At 62.0% G+C, this 16,954-nt stretch overlaps 1 protein-coding gene across 23 annotated transcripts in view; it reads right to left on the bottom strand.

Moving 5' to 3' along the window:
• Window positions 1-16,954, bottom strand: part of LINGO1 (leucine rich repeat and Ig domain containing 1) — a 175,379-nt gene that overhangs the window by 17,472 nt on the left and 140,953 nt on the right. For 17 of the 23 annotated variants that reach the window (XM_072739115.1, XM_072739129.1, XM_072739119.1 and 14 more), the window contains one exon: window positions 2,341-2,448. The exons of 5 other annotated variants lie outside the window; for them this stretch is intronic. The gene's annotated coding sequence lies outside the window, so the exon portion shown is untranslated. Of the gene's footprint in view, window positions 1-1,110; window positions 1,264-2,340; window positions 2,449-16,954 lie in introns of those variants that run through there. One more of the 23 variants, XM_072739136.1, reaches the window with a different exon arrangement.

The following is a 16,954-nucleotide window of genomic DNA, read 5'->3' as shown; positions in this document are numbered from 1 at the left end:
AGCGGCCAAGGCTCCCCCGGCCGCGGTAGTTTGGAGGACGGCGTGGGGGTCAGGCCCCGAGCGCCCGCCCCTTGTCCCCGGGTCCACCGCCGCGGCCCCGGGGCCCGAGGGCGCAGGGGGGCAGCTCCCGGGCGCCCAGCGGAGGGCGCGGGCTCCGCCGCTCCCACCTCGCCCCCGCCCCCTGCGGCCCGCGCCCCGCCCCCGGCTCTGGCCCCGCCCCTGCGGCCCGCGCCCTGGCCCCGCCCCCGGCTCGGCCCCGCCCCGCCCCGCCCAGCAGGGGGCAGCCGCCGCCGCGACCCGCGCGGGCCCAGGGCGCTGCACCCACAGGCCGGCAGGGGGCAGCGCGCAGCCTCGGGGCGGGCGCGGCGGACCCCACGTCCGCGCCTCCCGCTGGTCCGGGGCTCCGGGCCCAGGGAGGGGCCGTCTCCTCGGGCGGCGGATCCTCCGGGACCGGCCGACGCGCGCGACCCCCGGCGCCGTGGGCTGCACCGGGACTCGCACCCTTGGGCCTCCCCTCCTCCCGCCCCGCCCCGCCCCCCTGAAAGCAGACGCCCTTCGGCACTAAGTTAACTTGGTCGGAAAAACCACCAATGAGGGCGCCCCCCGCCCCTCCTCCACTCCGGACAGTCTAGCGCACGGGCGCCCTGCGGGGGTCGGCCCGCGGGGGCGAGGGGGGTACGGGGAGGGGGAGGGGTAAGGGGGAGGGGTGGGGGGTAGGGAGTATGGGGTCGGGGTAAGGGGTAGGGAGTACGGGTAAGAGTACGGGTAGGGATAGGGGTACGGGTACGGGTAGGGGTAGGGGTAGGGCGTACGGGGTAGGGGCATGGGGTCGGGGTAGGGGTTAGGGTACGGGATAGGGGTACGGGTAGGGCGAACGGGGTCGGGGTGGGGGGTAGGGAGTCGGGGTAGGGGGTCGGGGTAAGGGGAGGGGGTAGGGGTCGGGGCAGGGGCCGGGCAGGGCGCTCCGGCGGCGGCGGAGGAAGCCCGGGACCTCGGGGACCTCGGGGACCTCGGGGACCTCTCCCGGCGCCCCCCACAGCGCGCCCCGCCCCGCCCCGCCCCGCCCCGCCCGCCGAGCCTCACGCGCGCAGCCCGGGGAGTCGCACGAACCTGCTCCAGCCAAGCGGATCCCGGGCGCTCCGCGGCCTCCCCGCCGCCCCGCCGGCCTGCACCGCCCCGCCCGGCCGCCGCCCCGCGTCCATCGCCGGCCCCGCCCGAGCGCCCCCCGGCAGGTGCGCGCCGCCGCTCCTGCCCCCGCCGCCCTCCGAGGCGCTGCGCCCCCGCGACGGGAGGACGGGCCCGGGCTCGCCGCGGGGGGCGCCCGGCAGGGGGCAGGCTCGGCAGGGGGCGGGGGGCGGGGAGGCGGCGCAGGTGTCCGCGCCCCTCACGGAGCCCGCCCCGGCCCGGCCCCTCCCCGCTGCCGGCGCTCCCCGCGCTCCCCGCGCTCCCGCCCCCCGCGCGCCTCCCACCAGCCCGACAGGAATAGACGCTCTCGGCTCCTGCGTAAAGGCTCGGCGGGCGCGGGGCGGGCGCAGACCCGCAGGGGGGCGGCGGCGGGGGCGGGGGCTATTCCTGGTGCGGCGACTGACGCAGGCACCGCGCGGCCACGGCATCGCCGCCCCCGACTCACCTGCTGCCAGCCTCGGTGACGGCGCAGGAGCTGGGGGGGCGCCCCTGCCCCCACGGCCGGCGCCGGGTCGCCCCCTGCGCGCACCCCAAGAGCCCCGCCTGCGGCTCTGCCCTGGGCCTGGCTTCTCCACCGTGCAGGGTCCCCGCCCTGCCCCCTTGCCGTCTCTGCAGAGGACCGACCCCCCTCCAGCGCTCCGGGTGCACTGCGGTGGGTGGGGCGCAGCTGGGGCAACAAGGCGGAGGAAGGAAGCGCCTTTCGGAGGGTCCAGCCCGGGCCTCGTGCCCAAAGACCCCACAGAAGGGCGGGGAGGCCTGTCACCGGGTCCCCACCCAGTCGGATGTCTCTGCACGAGATGGGGAATGAGGCGCCTCTGCACTCTGGCTGGTGGGGTGGACCCCGCAGAGCCCCCTCCCGGGACCCACCCTGGGGACCAATGTGAACATCGGGGCGGCCTGGCCCAAGGCTTCCTTGTCATAACCTAACCCGGGGACCCTGCCGGCCTACAGCTGCGGACTGTTCCCCCCACACTTGCAAGCCTCAGTCCTCATTGGCCTGCCCGCACCTGGGCTTCAAGACCAAACTGAGACCTCTATTAGTGGTCTCGATTCCTGTCTCCCCTCCCCAGACTGAAATGGCCTGGGAAGCCAGGCCGCAGCCTCCTCCCTCTCTATCCTCAGACTAGCAGCTCCCAAGAACAGGCCTCAACCTACCTGTCTCGCGGGTGGGCACACGGCAGATCCTGGCTTCAGGGAGAATATTCGGCAAGCCTCAGTCAAGCAGGAGCCGATGGCTGGAAGCAGCAGCCAGCCTGCAGTGGCCTGAGTGAGAACAGCAAAGTAGAGAAACTGGAACGTGTTTGCCAGGGGACTGGGGAGGAGGGGACCAGGCCCTGGAACCTTTGCTCAGCCCCTACTGTGAGCCAGGCTCAGAGCCACAACTTCGAGTACTTGTCACTTCAACCGTGGTATTACCACCCCTATTGTACAGATGAAACACTGAGGCTCTGGGGAGGCTGGTATCTTGCCCAAGTTCAGTCTGATAGAAGCAGGGCTGGACTTTGAAGCTCGGCGCGTGCCTGATGTCACAGCGCCAGCTCTGGGCTCCCCCACTCTGCGAGGCCGTGGATGCAGGAAGAGGGGCCAGTTCCCCAGGGCCCAGGAAGGAATGGGTGGCACTCGCAGGCCCGCCTGTGTGCCAGCTCTGTCGCTGCTGGTGCTGCCTGTGTGCGGCCCGGCAGCTCGAGGGGTTTTACGATGATGATTATTTCTGAAGCCACTTGAAATTAATGACAGCTCTAAAATGGCTGGGACAGTGGAGTCATTGCTGAGACCTCTAATTAGCAAGAAAAACGGAGACCAGGAGCTGGGGAGGGGGTGGGGGCTGGGCAGGCGGCACAGGGCATGGAGCGGGTTGGGGAGCAGTCTGGAGCGGGAGCCAGCAGGAGGTCCCTGGGGAACTAGTGGACACCCCCCCCCCCCAATGTCCTAATTTATATCACAAATTTGATTCCGAGCACTTTTAATAACTTGCTCTGCGACCTTGACAGGGCACTGCCCCTCCCTGGGTAAGAGCTTCGCATAGGGGGTTGGCAGGGTGGGAAGGTGCTGTCTCTGTGGCCCCACGTGGAGAGTGGGGTGAATGCGATGTGACCTAAGGGGGGGCTCCTTCAAGGCTTCTGAGTTCCTAGAAGGCTTAAGCCCAGGAATGGGGGGGCAGTGCAGCCTCCAGGGGCAGCAGGGGCCCCACGCGCAGCCCTCCGTGCTGGGGTTGCTGAGGCCGCGGGTATAATGAAGTCCTAAAGACTCAGGCTGCAGTGAAGTGGATCAGGAAGTAGCAGAAAATCCATAGGTCAGAGCCCCGCACTGGTGCAGCCATGGAGGGGGCGGAGATGGGGCCTCCGAGGGGCTGGCAAGAAAGCCCTCTTGGAGGTGGGCCTGGAGCTGTGGCCAGGGTTACGACCTTCTTGACACCCTCTGAAGCCCCTCCCTGAGCCAGAGCGACTCAGGGATGCCAGGGGCCCAGTCAGGCATGTGGCGGAGGGTCATGCCCAGGAACCGCGCGGGAAAAGACAGTCCTCCAGGTGCTCCCCAGTCCCTGTCCCCCATCCTGCATGGGGCAGCCGGCCCCGGGAAGGGCACTGGGGCTCAGCTCAAGGGGACTTTGCACAAAGCACACGTGGAGATGTGCTGATCCCCACGGAGGGATTCCCCCTGCGGCCGAGGCCGAGGCCAGGGCTCCAAGGGCAGAGGTGCAGAAAGCCCACCGTCGCTTCCCCGGTGTCTCTTCCCCGGCAGCCCCCTACCTCACCATGTCTTGTCACTGACAGCTTTCTCAGACTCTCCACCCATTTCTTCCAAACGTTCCCCTCTTCCCTTTCAATCCGGGACTCTGTGTGGCCCCCTCCTTCCAGAAGCCTACTCTGAGCACCTCAGCCTCCTGCTCTGTATCCTTGGGTACCTCTCTGGGCCTCCGTTTCCTCTTCTGGAAGATGGAATATCAGTAGAACCCATTTCATGGGGAATGACGTGAGGGTCTCATGACTTAATACATATCCAGTACTTGATGCGAGGCCTGGCACACGGTAGGTGCCTAAAAAATGTAGGCATATAATAGGTGCTTAATAAATGGTTATTATGCTGCTATGGTTGCTCTCCATTCCCTGGCCCTCCAGCCCCTCCTCTATAACGACAGAGGTACCTTTCAACATTCCCACTAAGAGAAGCCTCGACCGAGTTCATCCTCTGAGAATCAGGAACACCCCGAAGGCAGGGATTGATCTTGTGTCTCTTCCACTTTCTGCAGAGAGCCCAGAGCCCCGATTCCAGAGGCGCTGATGTGTGCAAATTAAACTCCGCTGAAATCCACTCATCGGGAAGGACTAGTGGGTTCCCCCTGGAGGCGGAGGGGGCCAGGGCATGGGGGCAGAGACACTCAGATCCTCAACTCTCACTTCCCCTCATCTCGGGGCCTTGGTCACCCACGCCTCCACTGGAAATGTTCCAGCATCCATGACATTCACTCATCTAGCAGCAATGTAGGCAGCAGCCTCCACTACTTGGAATCCCACTGAGAACTGGCTCCTGGAGGATCCAGGGTAGGAGCCGTGCAGACACATAAGGTCCGGGGATTGGCCCTCACTCAGCCTGGCCACACAGCCCTGCTGGGGTTCCTGGGGTGCCTGGTCACTGCATCCAAGAGAGCTGAGAAGCAGGAAATGCATCTGGGGCCAGTGAGAGGGCTGGTCAGCCCCGCCCCCCCCAAAGTTCCTCCCCGGGAACACTTGATGTTCCTGACCTTGCAGTTAGCTCTCCTGAAAACGCAAGGAAGTGTACACGCCACTAAAACCAAACCCTCCCCCCGCCCCCAAATAAAACCCACAGATACACCCAAATGATTGAATCGAGAGCAAAAAAAAGCAAACATAAAAAGCAATCTGTAAAAAGGGACCACTCCCTGGCTCTTTGGGAATCTGGGCTCCAGGCTTGGCAGAGCAGCTTCTCCCGAGAGCCTGGGCTCGGCTGTCCCCATGGATCATGTCAGGGGGCACTTGAGCTAATGTGTGCAAACAGGCAGCACTATTAGCAAATCCATTCATTAAGCGCTTGTCTTGAGTTCCGTTGTGCAGCAGCCTTGTTTATTAACTTAAGTCGGAACCCGTTATTAAGTCAAAGGCAGCGGGTGGTGGCTCAGAAGGTGTCTAGCCTTAGAGCCGAGCAGTCCTGAGTTCCAGTTCTGACTCCACCTCCAACCGCTGTGCGACCCCGGGAAAGTCACTTCACCTCTCTGAGCCTCCATCGCCCTGTGATAGGTGGCAGCTCCCTCAAGGACTCCCCGTGGTCCCTACCTTCTGGCACTTCCCCCACTGAGTGCAATCCCCTCCCCCTGAGTGTGGGCTGGACTAATGGAGTCACTTCTAATGACAAGGATATGATGGGCTAGCCCTTCTGAGGTCAGGGTACAAAGCTACAAAGAGACTAGCTGTCATCTTGGGAACCCTCTCTCCATCACTGGCTTGTTCACTGGGACAGGTAACAGATGCCCTATTATTAGCTGCCCTGGTGAGGAGCCCACATGGAAAGGAACCAGTGTCTCTAACCAACACCCCCATGAGGCCCTGAGGCCTTCCAATACCCACACGAGCAAATGTAGAAGCAGACCCCGCCCAATTTGAGCCTTGAGATGACTGATGCTCTGGCTAACACCTGTACTGCAGCCTTGTGAGACACCTGGAGTTGGTGGTCCCCAGCTAAGCCTCACCTGGATTCCTAATCCACAGAACCTGTAAGATAATATAAATTTGTTGTTTCAAGCCACTGGGTGTTGGGGTGATTTGTTACGCAGCCATAGACAACTAACTAATACATACTCCATCTGTGAGATGAGCAAAACATTACTTTCTCCCAGTGTGGCCGGCTGGGGGCATTGAGATAATGCAGGCAAAGTGCCTACTGCCGGTCGGGGTGAAAAATGGCACAGCAACTTGGTGGTTACCAAGTAGAATTGAAAAGATGCACACTCTATGGTATGTGCCCCACAGGAACATTCACAGGAGACAAGGACACAAGTGTACAAAATGTTTGTACTAGTGAAGACCTGGAAACACCCTACATGCTCATCATTAGGAGAAAACATGACCAGAACAGTGTGTAATCGCACAGGGGATGCCACGTAGCCTTGAAAATGGATGAGCTCCAAAAAAAAAAAAAAAGAAAGAAAGAAAAAAAGAAAAAGAAAATGGACGAGCTCCACGCACCAACGTGGGTAACATCACAAACACCAGGTGGAGGAAAGAAACCCAAGGATACATACAAGATGGTATCACCTACATAAGGTTTAAAAGCAAGCCCCAAATCTTATAAACTGTGTATGGAGGAGATCCCTGGGTGGCACAGCGGTTTAGCGCCTGCCTTTTGCCTTTTGCCCAGGGCGTGATCCTGGAGACCCGGGGTCGAATCCCATGTCGGGCTCCTGGTGCATGGAGCCTGCTTCTCCCTCTGCCTGTGTCTCTGCCTCTCTCTGTGTGTGTGACTATCATAAATAAATAAAAACTTTAAAAAAATTTAAAAAAACTGTGTATGGATACCTACATATATAAGCAAAGTCTAAAAATATGCATAAAAAGTTAAAAAAAATAAAAATATGCATAAAAATGGTCAACAGCAATTCCAGGGGGAGTGCTCCCTCTGGAGAAAGACAAGGTGGAAGTGGTAGAGGCAGACCCATCCTGAACTCCACACTGAGGTGCTCCCAATGGTTCTAAGCAACATATGTTATCCTCTTGGCAGTCCCATGGGTCTATCCTATTATTATCTCTTATAGAGGAGGACTCTGAGGCACAGGGTCTCAGACGAGGCATTCCTAGCTTTCGAGTCCAGCCAATAGGCCAGAGCTTGGCTCCTCATTCTGCCGCCCATTTGGAGGAGGCCACGTTACCTCCCTGGCCTCAGTCTACTCTTCTGGAGCATGGGAGAGACTGGTCCTCTTCCCCTTTCGCAGGTGTGGACTGAGACACCGGGAGTCTTGATTACTCTATCTAGAATGTTTGCAGGGCTCCCATGAGCAGAGCCTGGGGCCACGGAAAGAGAAGTGGACAAGAGAAGGTGTGAATAGACGACCCATCCACCCATCCACCCATCCATTCAATCCTTCCCTCAACAAACATTCGATACGGCTTTCTCCGAGCCCCAAAGTGCCCACGGTCTAGTGTGCAAGACTTAATGCAGGTGGAGACGGGAGTCGCACACACAGGGGAGTCAGAATGGGTTACCAGGAGGTGGTGGTGGCTGAGCCGCAATCTGGAGGCTAAGCACGAGTCGACCAGCCATAGGGAGGGTGGGGGACAGCGTCCCCCCCGAGCAGAGAGAAGAGCAGGTGCAGAGTCCTGACCCCGGGATGGTGGGGACAGACAGCTGGCCCTCGGGAAGGCCAGCGCTGGCCCAGGTGGTTCCAGCTGCCCCGAGAGGAGGTGTACAGCTGAGGTGGCCACAGTCTCACAGGTACAGGTCTGCCTGCCGCATCCTCCAGCCAGCTGGGCCCCCGTATCAGCTCAGCCCTGTTGGGCAGGCCGGGCCCTGCTCCAGAGGGACTAGGAGCAGGAGCGTTCGAACCATCACGGTGCATGTAATTATGTGCAAAATGAAGGGCAGCTCCTTAATAATTGATGGTGGGAGAGTCAACATCGGCAGAGGCACCCGGCTGCATCGCCTGGTCCTGTCTGGCTGGGACCCAGGGCGGCCGCCTGGCCACTAATATGCCCATAAATTATTGAAGTTAGAAAAAAGAAAGCAGGTGTCATGTCGCACCCATCAACAGCTTGTTAGCTAAGACTAACAAAGGGGCGCCTGGGCACCCAGCATCGCACGGCGTCCCCAACACCCCGCGAGCGCAGAGGGAGATGGATGCGAGCGGGTGTGGGGGGAGCCTAAGGGACTGGCTGGCCCTGCTGCCCGGCCCCTCCCTCATCCAGACCCCCGAGGAGGCCCACAGACCAGGAGCCAGAGGCGGACTGTGGGCTCCCTCGCTGCAGCACCAGCCGAGGCCAGACAAATCTCCAGGGGTTGTGCTACAGGGGCCTGCCTGGCTCCCGAGGTCGGGGCCACACCCACAGGGTGTCACCCCAGGGAAGCCACCTGCTGGCCTGTGACCTCCATCCCTGGCCAGCTTACCTGCGCCCTCCGAGCCACTTTCCATCCATGCCACCTGGGGACAGTTGTGCCTACCCTGGCGATTAGGAGGTCCTAGGAGAATCTGTGTGTGATATTCCTGGTACACAGGGTGCTCCCTTGTTTTCCCAATCTCGCAGGAGTTCCTAATTAGATCAGGTCTAATGAGGCTTCCCTCTGCTAGGCTCTCTTTCCACTCCATTAAGGCCTGCGTGCAGGACATTAGTAGGAAGGGGGAAGAAGGCTGAGGAGGGGAAGGCATCCAGCTGCCAGGGCTCGGCCCACCCCAGGCTCCACCACACACGGGGCATCCCCACGCTCCAGGGAACAGAGGAGGAAGATGGAGGCGGGGCTGCCAACAGGAGAGGCCTCACGGGGCATGGGCAGGAGGGGGAGGGCTGGATGGCAATACTGGCATTTTGGAACCTCAGTGACAAAGAGCATGGCATCCCACCGTCTCTCGGGCCGAGCGTCCCCAGTCTCTGGGATACTTCCTTCAGGGACCAGGGAGCCCAAGCTGGGCATGTGGGTGCCCACGGTGCACCCAGCTCTGCCGAGGGCCACGCAGGACAAGGGGAGGCAGGCCTGGGAAGGCAGCCCTCTACCCGACCTGGCCCGAAGGAGGCAGCCAGTTCGCCCAGAACCTGCTGGAGGCCACACAGGGAGCAGGCGAGGCACGTCAGCTGGGCTTTGGGCAGCAAACGGGCTCCTCTCTCTAGTCCTAAACTATCCCCAGTGGTATATTAGTTCTACAAGGGTTTCCTTCTCCCAGAGGAGTTCTCACCAGCGACGCTTGGGGCTGGGCCTCTCCTCTGGGGGTCCTCTCTGTACCCCCTGCCTTTACAGCCTTGGTCTGTCCCATGGCACCCGTTTCACACGTGGACAGAGAAGCATCACAGCTGCCAGAGGCCACACAGCAAGTCAGTGCTGAGCCTGCAGCCTTGGCCTCCTGCCTCTCCCCACATGAGTTGGACTCAGTCCCAGGAGGAGGTGGGAGATTCTCACGCTCATGCCCATGCTCAGCGTCATGTTGTGACAACCGGGACAAGCGCTCTGACAGCCACTGTGGTGTGGCATTCCCAGGAGCTCTCTTCCTGACCAAGAATTCCTGGTCCTTGGCACCTGCCTGCCCATCAACTGCCCGGTGGGGTCGGGGCAGCTAGGCGGGTGCCTGTGGTAGCAGCCAGATGGCCTGGGCAGAGGGGGATGGGGGCTCTTAGAGGCAGCTCTTGGGACCAGGTGCTCAGTCTGAGCCCTCCGGAGTCCTCCCTCCTCTGAGAGGGAACGTCTTTCACCCGGGATTGCATAGGTCATATGAGGGGAGCTGGAACGTGTCTGTCCAGTTTCAAAGTCTGCTCCAAAGCGATTGCACCTGCCTGCCCATCACCCGGGGATGGGGGTGGGGTGGGGGAAGCATGCAGAAGGTGCAGGGATAAGACTACCGGCTGCTACAAGGACCCAAGCAGGTGTACTTTTGGGGCTGCGCTGGTCGGGTCAGGCCACGGCCCCCTGTGACCTCAGAATTCAGCACCAACCCCTCTCTGACCCCTTGAAAGTTGGCCCCTTTCTGTCTCTCCCTCTGTCTGTCTGGCTTACTCTCCTTCACTCAGAGGGTCAGGAGAGAGCAGGCAAGCCAGAGCCCTGGGCAGGTAACAGGTGGCCCTGACCAGGCCCCCGGGACGGTGCTGGAAGCTGACAAGAAATGGGGAGCAGGATGCCTGCCTGCCCTGGACCAGGTGGGAGAGCAGGGCTTCCCGGGGGCTCGGGGGAGCGATCCAAGATCCTGGGGGTAGGTAGGACTACCTCAGAGGTGGGAAGGGCCCTCTGTCCCTCCTCATCCGGGTCAGATAGTGGCTCGGACGGCTGGAACCGTCGGCAGTGGTGACTTACAGCGAGGGGTGAGTGGCTCCCAGGGCCCTGTGGATGGCGGGGGGGGGGGGGGGGAGGGCGCAGGGAGGAAAACCCCGAGGCCTCAGGTCCCTGAGGGTCCTGCGGGGCCTCTCCTGGCCACGTGGACCTGCACTGCCTCTCCCGCCATCCTTGGGTGCACCACCCGGCCAGTCCTAGTTCAGGAGGCAGGGAGGGGCAGTACTGACGCTGCTCCCCCACGTGCCATGCTCTAGGGCTTGTAGGGTTTGTGCCCCGTGAGGAGGACACTGGCCCAGAGGCAGCGAGCCACGGGGGAGCCTCAGGCAGGGACTCGGGAGACAGGGGCGTCCTTCCTGAGAGTCTGCTGCCGCCCCCAGGCAGCCCTCCTACTTCATCTGCCCTCCTACTTCATCCCCCTCTAGTATCTGAGGACAGGGAAAGGAGTGAGTGTGGTACATGAGAGAAGCTTCTAGAATGGAAAACCCAGGGCCTCCTTCAGGGCTTCCCAGCTGTGCTGGAGCAGCAACTGGCTCTGCATTTGGGCAGTGCCCTCCCTTTCTGTCTCTCCTCTGCCCAGGTTGTTTAGCAGCCCAGTCGGGTTGGTGAGGGGCACCCTGGTTCCTGGGGTCCCCGGGGCAGCCTGAGCAACAGTCTGCTCCTTCTGGGCCCACCTGCTTGTGGCATTTCTGTTTCCTAGGAAACGGGGTTGACATTAGAAGTGTGAATGACGCCAGGAGGGCAAGAGAGAAGCCAGCACATGTGCCCTGAGCTGACAGGGAATGGGCTCCAGAACAGGCTGAGCTAGCAGCAGGCTGAGCCCTGGGCAACTCCTCACTGGCCATTCCTGCAGCCGATGGGCACTGCACCGGCTGCCCCAATTCCTCCAGCAACACGGGCGGAAGGAGCCACTGTGCCCATCTCACAGATGTGAAAACTGAGGCTCAGGAAGGTGAGGTGACTCACCCCACTGAAGCCACAACCAGCAGGCAGGCCTGACCCTGGTGACAGTCACAGAGGTCCTGGGGCAGGAGGAGGACCCTCGTGTGGAGTCCTCTCCATGGGGGAAGTGACATGCGGCTCAGGCTGGCAGGCCGAGGTGGGGAGATCTGGAAGGCAGACAATGGGAGAGCCCCCACACTCCCAAACCAAAACACAGACATCCAGGCAGTGTGTTCACACCACCTGCTGGGGCGTGAAAACCAGCCATAAATACCTGCACTGTCGTGGTGGCTCACCAGACAAGTGGGGACAGAGGCCCGGTGTGCCCTCAGGAAATTTCCCAGTGACTCACACACTTGTAGCCGTCCCTCTGCACACCCAGATGCTCCTCCCCCACTCATACACCCCAGAACCCACTTGCCGGGGGGCCTCTAGCCGCCCCCCACCCTACAAAAGAGCGCGGGGCGGAGAAGACCCCCCACCCACTCCCCAAATCAGGGGCCTGAGGGGTCTGGCAGGAAGCAGCCCTGGCCAGGCAGCTCGCAAGAGCTCCGTGTATCACAGCCCAGGAAGCCAGGCCAGCGGGGGCCCCGGGCACATGGCGTGGAGTGAGGGCTGACCCTGTGCCTGGCTCCCCCTCACTGTCCCGTCGTGCCCCCACCGCTGCCCAGCTCTCCCTCCACTCTTGAGCGTGGCAGGAGCACCTTCCCATTCAGTCAACATGCTGGCGGGTGCGGGGAGGCACGCACTTGCGCCGACCGCGGCTGAAGATGAACGCTGATGGCACCTCAGGTGTGGAGAGCATCACGCACGCACGCAGCAGCCTGCCAGCCCGGCCCCCCCGCTCGCCCCCAGGCTGCCTGGCCCCACACACGTGCAGGCCTGCCGCCCAGGTGAGCCCGCAGCCCCGTGGCTGCATCACTTCGTGCCAGCACATGTCTCACGGGTCCCTCGAGACAGCTGGCTCTGGGCCCTACTTGAGAAAGGCTGGTGGCCTTTCCTTAAGCCAGAGGTTAGCTCTGCAGGCTGAAGAATAAAGAGAAGCAAAGTTCAGCACGTTGCTGGTAACTCTCCCCTTGCGGGGGACGTCAGGCAGCCTTACTCGGGTGTGGACGGAGAGGCCGCCCAGGAAACGAGGTCCCCGAAGCCGCTCTCGTTCCCCCGCTGCCCAGGGGACCAGGGAACGAGCGAGTGCACGAGCAGGCCTCCGTCTGCACCTCTCCGTCCTTGGACAGCGCTGTGTGGCCCGAGCCCGGTGGCAGTGTCACAGGGCGGACCCCCAACGGCAGAGGCACCACCGGTTCCTCGTGTGCTCTCGCTGCACATCAGGGAAGAGCATGTGGCCTGGAAGGGACGTATGGCCCCACCGTACCCCAGCAGCAGGAGGGCCCCGGGCAGGAAGCAGAGGCCCCGCCCACCCCGGGCACACACGCTGGCACACCGTGGTTCTGTCCCCATACGGGAGTCTGTCCCCAGTGCCCCGCGGTCATGGCAACCGAGAGCGCGGAGCAGAGGGGGTGTGGACGGGCGAGGAGGGGAACGGGCTGTGGCTCACAATTCTTCCAGAGGGCTATGCTCTTTGGGTCTCAAATTTAGGTCAAGGATCTTCAAGCGGGTGGAGCAGGGCAGGAGCCACCTCCCAGGGAGCCAGACCAGGGGCCGTCCACAACCAGCTCCTGGGAGCAGATGGAGCAGGGTATAAACCCGCATCTGGGGCAGGACCTGGAGGCCCGGACGTCTCCCATCTCCTTCCACACAGCCTGGAGGATTTGCTCCACGGGGCCCCTGAGCCGGCTCTGTCCCCAGAGTCACCCCAAGGAGGGTGGGAACTGGGCCAGCCTTCAGTGCCTGGCCTGGAATTAGCCGACCAGCCAGGGAGGGTGTGTTCTCTCCCCACGCGTCTCCCCTGCACCAGGCGCCAGGGCCCTCCCGTGTTCTCCACAGTAACTTCTCCCACAGTTTCAAGAGCAAAAGGGGAAAGCTCTGCTAGTGCCCGTGTCTCCCAGGGAGGGAACCGGGCCACAGAGAGGCACAGGGACTCACCCAAGGGCTCAGGGCAGTAGGTGGTAAAGCTGGACTGGCACGACGCGTACATTCTAGCCGAAGAGCGCAGGGGCTCGGGGAGGGCCCCGGCTGGCTGGTGTGTGGTGGGGGACTTGGAACTTCCGCGGTCTGGCCGCCTACTTCACAGGTGCTGACGCTGAAGCTGGGGGCAGTTTCCCCGGTGGCTTCCCTGCTGGGAGTCTAGGGACCTGGAGGTCCTCAGACCAGGCCCTGCTCTGGACCTTTGGCTGTCCTGGCCCCGATCGCAGAGCACAGGCCCGTGGAGAGGCAGGCCCTGTCTACAAGAGGATCTGACACAGGTGGGTGGTCCTCAGAGCAGGAGGGGAAGAGTGGGTCTGCCTCAGGGGTCTGCCTCGAGTGTCCTGCAGGAGCGGTCAAATCCTGGCATGAAGAGAAGGGAACATCTAATGGGAAGGAACAGAGGTACGAGGTGCAGAGGCTGCACAGAGCAGGGTCTGCACCAGGCCGCGGAGCGGCCACAGCTGCCCAGCAGGGGCTCAGAGTCAGGATATGCGAGCGGCCCGCTGGGGGCCTGGAAATGCCCCTCCAGGGCCTCCCGCCCCACACCACGGCCCGTCTTACGCCTCGCCGGGATGCCCCCGATGCTCCCCGAGGTGAGGCAGGCCGACTCACAAGCGCACCCAAGGTGAGCTCTCACGGCCCCCCCCAGGACAGCCCGGCTCCGGCAGGCACGGGGTCCCGGTGGCTCAGGGCGGCCCTGCCAAAGCCTGGGGGTCGTCTGGGCTCCCGTGCCCGCCTCGTCCCTCCCTGCGCCCCACCCTTCTTTCCTTGTACCTTCCTATTATTGTTCCTTTATTTTATTTTCAGCCCTCAGCACTTTTCCTGAAAGGGAACAGCTGGGCTTCTGGAGTCACAGAGGAAATATTTTTTTGACTACTTTGCAGATTCCCCTTCTCTATGAAAACTGACACCACCCTTGCTAACTGACGGACAGACAGTGAGCGATTCCCTTCCCTGCGTCCTTCCTCCCTCCCCCTCTCTGTTCTAGGGCATCTAGGAAGGACGGGGCCAATGGCAGCAGACACGGAGAGTGGGTCGGGAGCCGGGACGCCTTTGGCATCAGGTGGCAGCTGGGGCCCCCAGCAGCATCACCAACCCCATTTTACAGATGAGGAGACTGAGCCCCAAGATCGCCCAGGCACAACCGTCCTTATCGTGTTGATGTCAGCCACGGAGCTAGCATTCAAGGAGCGCTCGCTGTGTGCCAGGCACTGTGCTGGACACTTCATGAGCAACGGACCCTCTGAGGCCGATATGTCGCCAGCCTTGTTTTATGGAAGGGAAATCGGGGCCTAGAGAAGGGCCATCAGGAGCGTCCGGCCACACTCCCGGGCCAGCAGAGCTACAGCGCCGACCATGCAGCCAGGGGGTGGCCGTTCTGCAACCACAGCCCCCCGCCCTCTGCAGCCGGCTGGTAGTGGGAGAAACGAGCCTCGAACCCGCGTTGGTCCGCACTCCCATCCCAAGGCTGAGCGCCACTCCCAGGTCGATCCCTGTCGCAGGGAGAACATTAAGTAGCAGTTGTACACACAGGATGGCCTGGTCCTGACCCCGACCTCGATCCCTGAGATGAGGGGTCCAGAGCTTCCGGCCCTTGGGGCTTGGCTGCCAAGTGACAATCACAGGGAGGCCAAGTTGATGTCTATACGGCATGTCAGCACGGGCACAGCACAGGCATGTGTCAGAAGCCCTGAGGTGCTCGGCAACTGCCACGGAGGACGGAAGCCAGGGGGGAGTGAGGCTTTAGGATAATCTCAAAAGTGAAAAAAATTATTACGCGTCTAAAGGAGTCGGGGGCTTAAAAGGCTCCCGGGTGGGTCACAGACTGGGACGGGTTTCGCTGTTATTTTGCGACGGTGTCCACACAGGGAGAGACCCCGGGTCAGCAAGGCAAGCCTGGGCCCTGGTGGGATGGGGACGACCGGCAGGACGGGTGAGTACGGGCCGGGGACATCTCAGGACGGGGACTCCCTGGGATCTGGCCTCACTGGGGCCTCGAAGGCCGGGGCTGGACGGGCACGTGAGGGGACAGATGCCCACGGGAGAGGAGTGCGGGTCGACCGCGGCTGGGAGCTGGCGGAGGCTCCCTGGCCGGAGAATGCTGGGGCTCGCCCCTCTTGCGCTGTGTGACCCTGGTCCCTGCCGCTCAGACACACCTGAGGAAACGAATGGACGACAGAGACTGAATGAGGGCGTTTAGAAGGCTCCCCGAAGCTCTAAGGAGGCTCCCCCTCCCGTCGTTTGCAGGCTGGCGTCCAAGGAGCTGAGCCGCGAAGGAGGCCAAACCCGCGGGAGCACCTGCCTGGCTCACGCCATGGAGCCCGCGACTCTCAGTCTCGGCGTCGTGGGCCTGAATCCCACGTTAGGTGTAGAGATTACTTAAAAGATACACTAAAGGGGGACCCCTGGGTGGCTCGGCGGTTCAGCGCCTGCCTTCGGCCCGGGGCGCGATCCTGGAGTCCTGGGATGGAGTCCCACGCCGGGCTCCTGGCATGGAGCCTGCTTCTCCCTCCTCCTGTGTCTCTCTCTGTCTCTATGTCTATCATGAATAAGTAAATTTAAAAAATCTTTTAAAAAAATATACACTTAAAAAATTAAAAAGAGAGAGAGAGAGAGAGAAACCAGACTGACCTAAAAATGCATATGGGCTGGTGGCCAGAAGCCACAGCAACCCCCACACCGCGGGGACCCAAGGCGCGCCTGGAGCTCCCACAGGTGCATCTGCAAAATGAGCTAATGGTGCCTTCTTAAGGCCAAATGATCAAAACCCAAAGCTGTATCGAGGAGTCCGCGGTGACAGTCAATTTCCACCCAGAAGGTCCCACGTTGCACCCAGGGCTCTAGATCTCGGCCGTGCTCCGACTTAGTAAGTGGCGATTCTGAAGCAGGCACTGGCCTCCCAGCCACAGGCGACACTGCAGGTGAAGAGCGAGCACCGCACCCTCCAGGGGCCCTGATGGACGAGCAACGCCAGCGGGAGGGTCCACGGACTGCGGGGCAGCGTCGTGGCCGACCCCGCACCCTGTGGCTGCCACTCTGCCTCCTGGGGGGAGACGCCCTGCAGCAGTGTGGGGGCTTAGGGTCTCCGCGGCTCTGGGTTTGCTCAGGCCCTCAGGGAGCCTGGGTGAAGGCCGAACAAGGGTGGCCCTGGGACACGTCTCGAACCCGAGCAGGCAAGGAAATCCACTGAGCGGGAAACTGAGACTGAGCTTCTCAGTCAGGCCAGCACCCTACCTGCCAAGGAGACGTCCCCTAGATGAAGCCCACGTGGCTCCTAAAAAGCAGGCACAGATACGCCACGGGGTCACGTGGTGTGAACCTACGGCACGGACCCAGCAGCTCTGGGCACATCTTGCCGTGAATCAGGGAATCCGCAGGGCAGAGCAGCCCTCACGGGGTCACGGGGAGGATCGAATAAAACCACATAACCAAAGTGCTTCACGGATGGTAAAGTGCCAGGAAGGGTGCCTACTGCTCCTGCTGTCACCGATTCGCTGGGGAGAAGGTCCCCGGGGCACATGGCGGGGCTCGGAAGCCTCTCTGGACCTTTCTCCACATTATGAAATCCAGGTGACAGCGCTTCTGTCCTGAACAATCTCAACATCTCTTGCCTGCGGCTGCAGCTGAAGAAAGGTGTGTGTGCGTGTGCGTGTTGTGCCACTAGAACACGGAAGTCACCTGTCCCCGTGTCACTGTATCCTCCGGGTCACGTGGGTCAATCACTCCCACCCCAGACACACCCGCCTCCGAGCCATCGCTCCTGCCGTCC

Source organism: Vulpes vulpes, chromosome 15 (genome assembly GCF_048418805.1).
Source record: "Vulpes vulpes isolate BD-2025 chromosome 15, VulVul3, whole genome shotgun sequence".
Lineage (NCBI taxonomy): Eukaryota > Metazoa > Chordata > Mammalia > Carnivora > Canidae > Vulpes > Vulpes vulpes.
The sequence above is the reverse complement of the archived record's forward strand: the minus strand, read 5'-3'. Positions and strand labels throughout refer to the sequence as shown.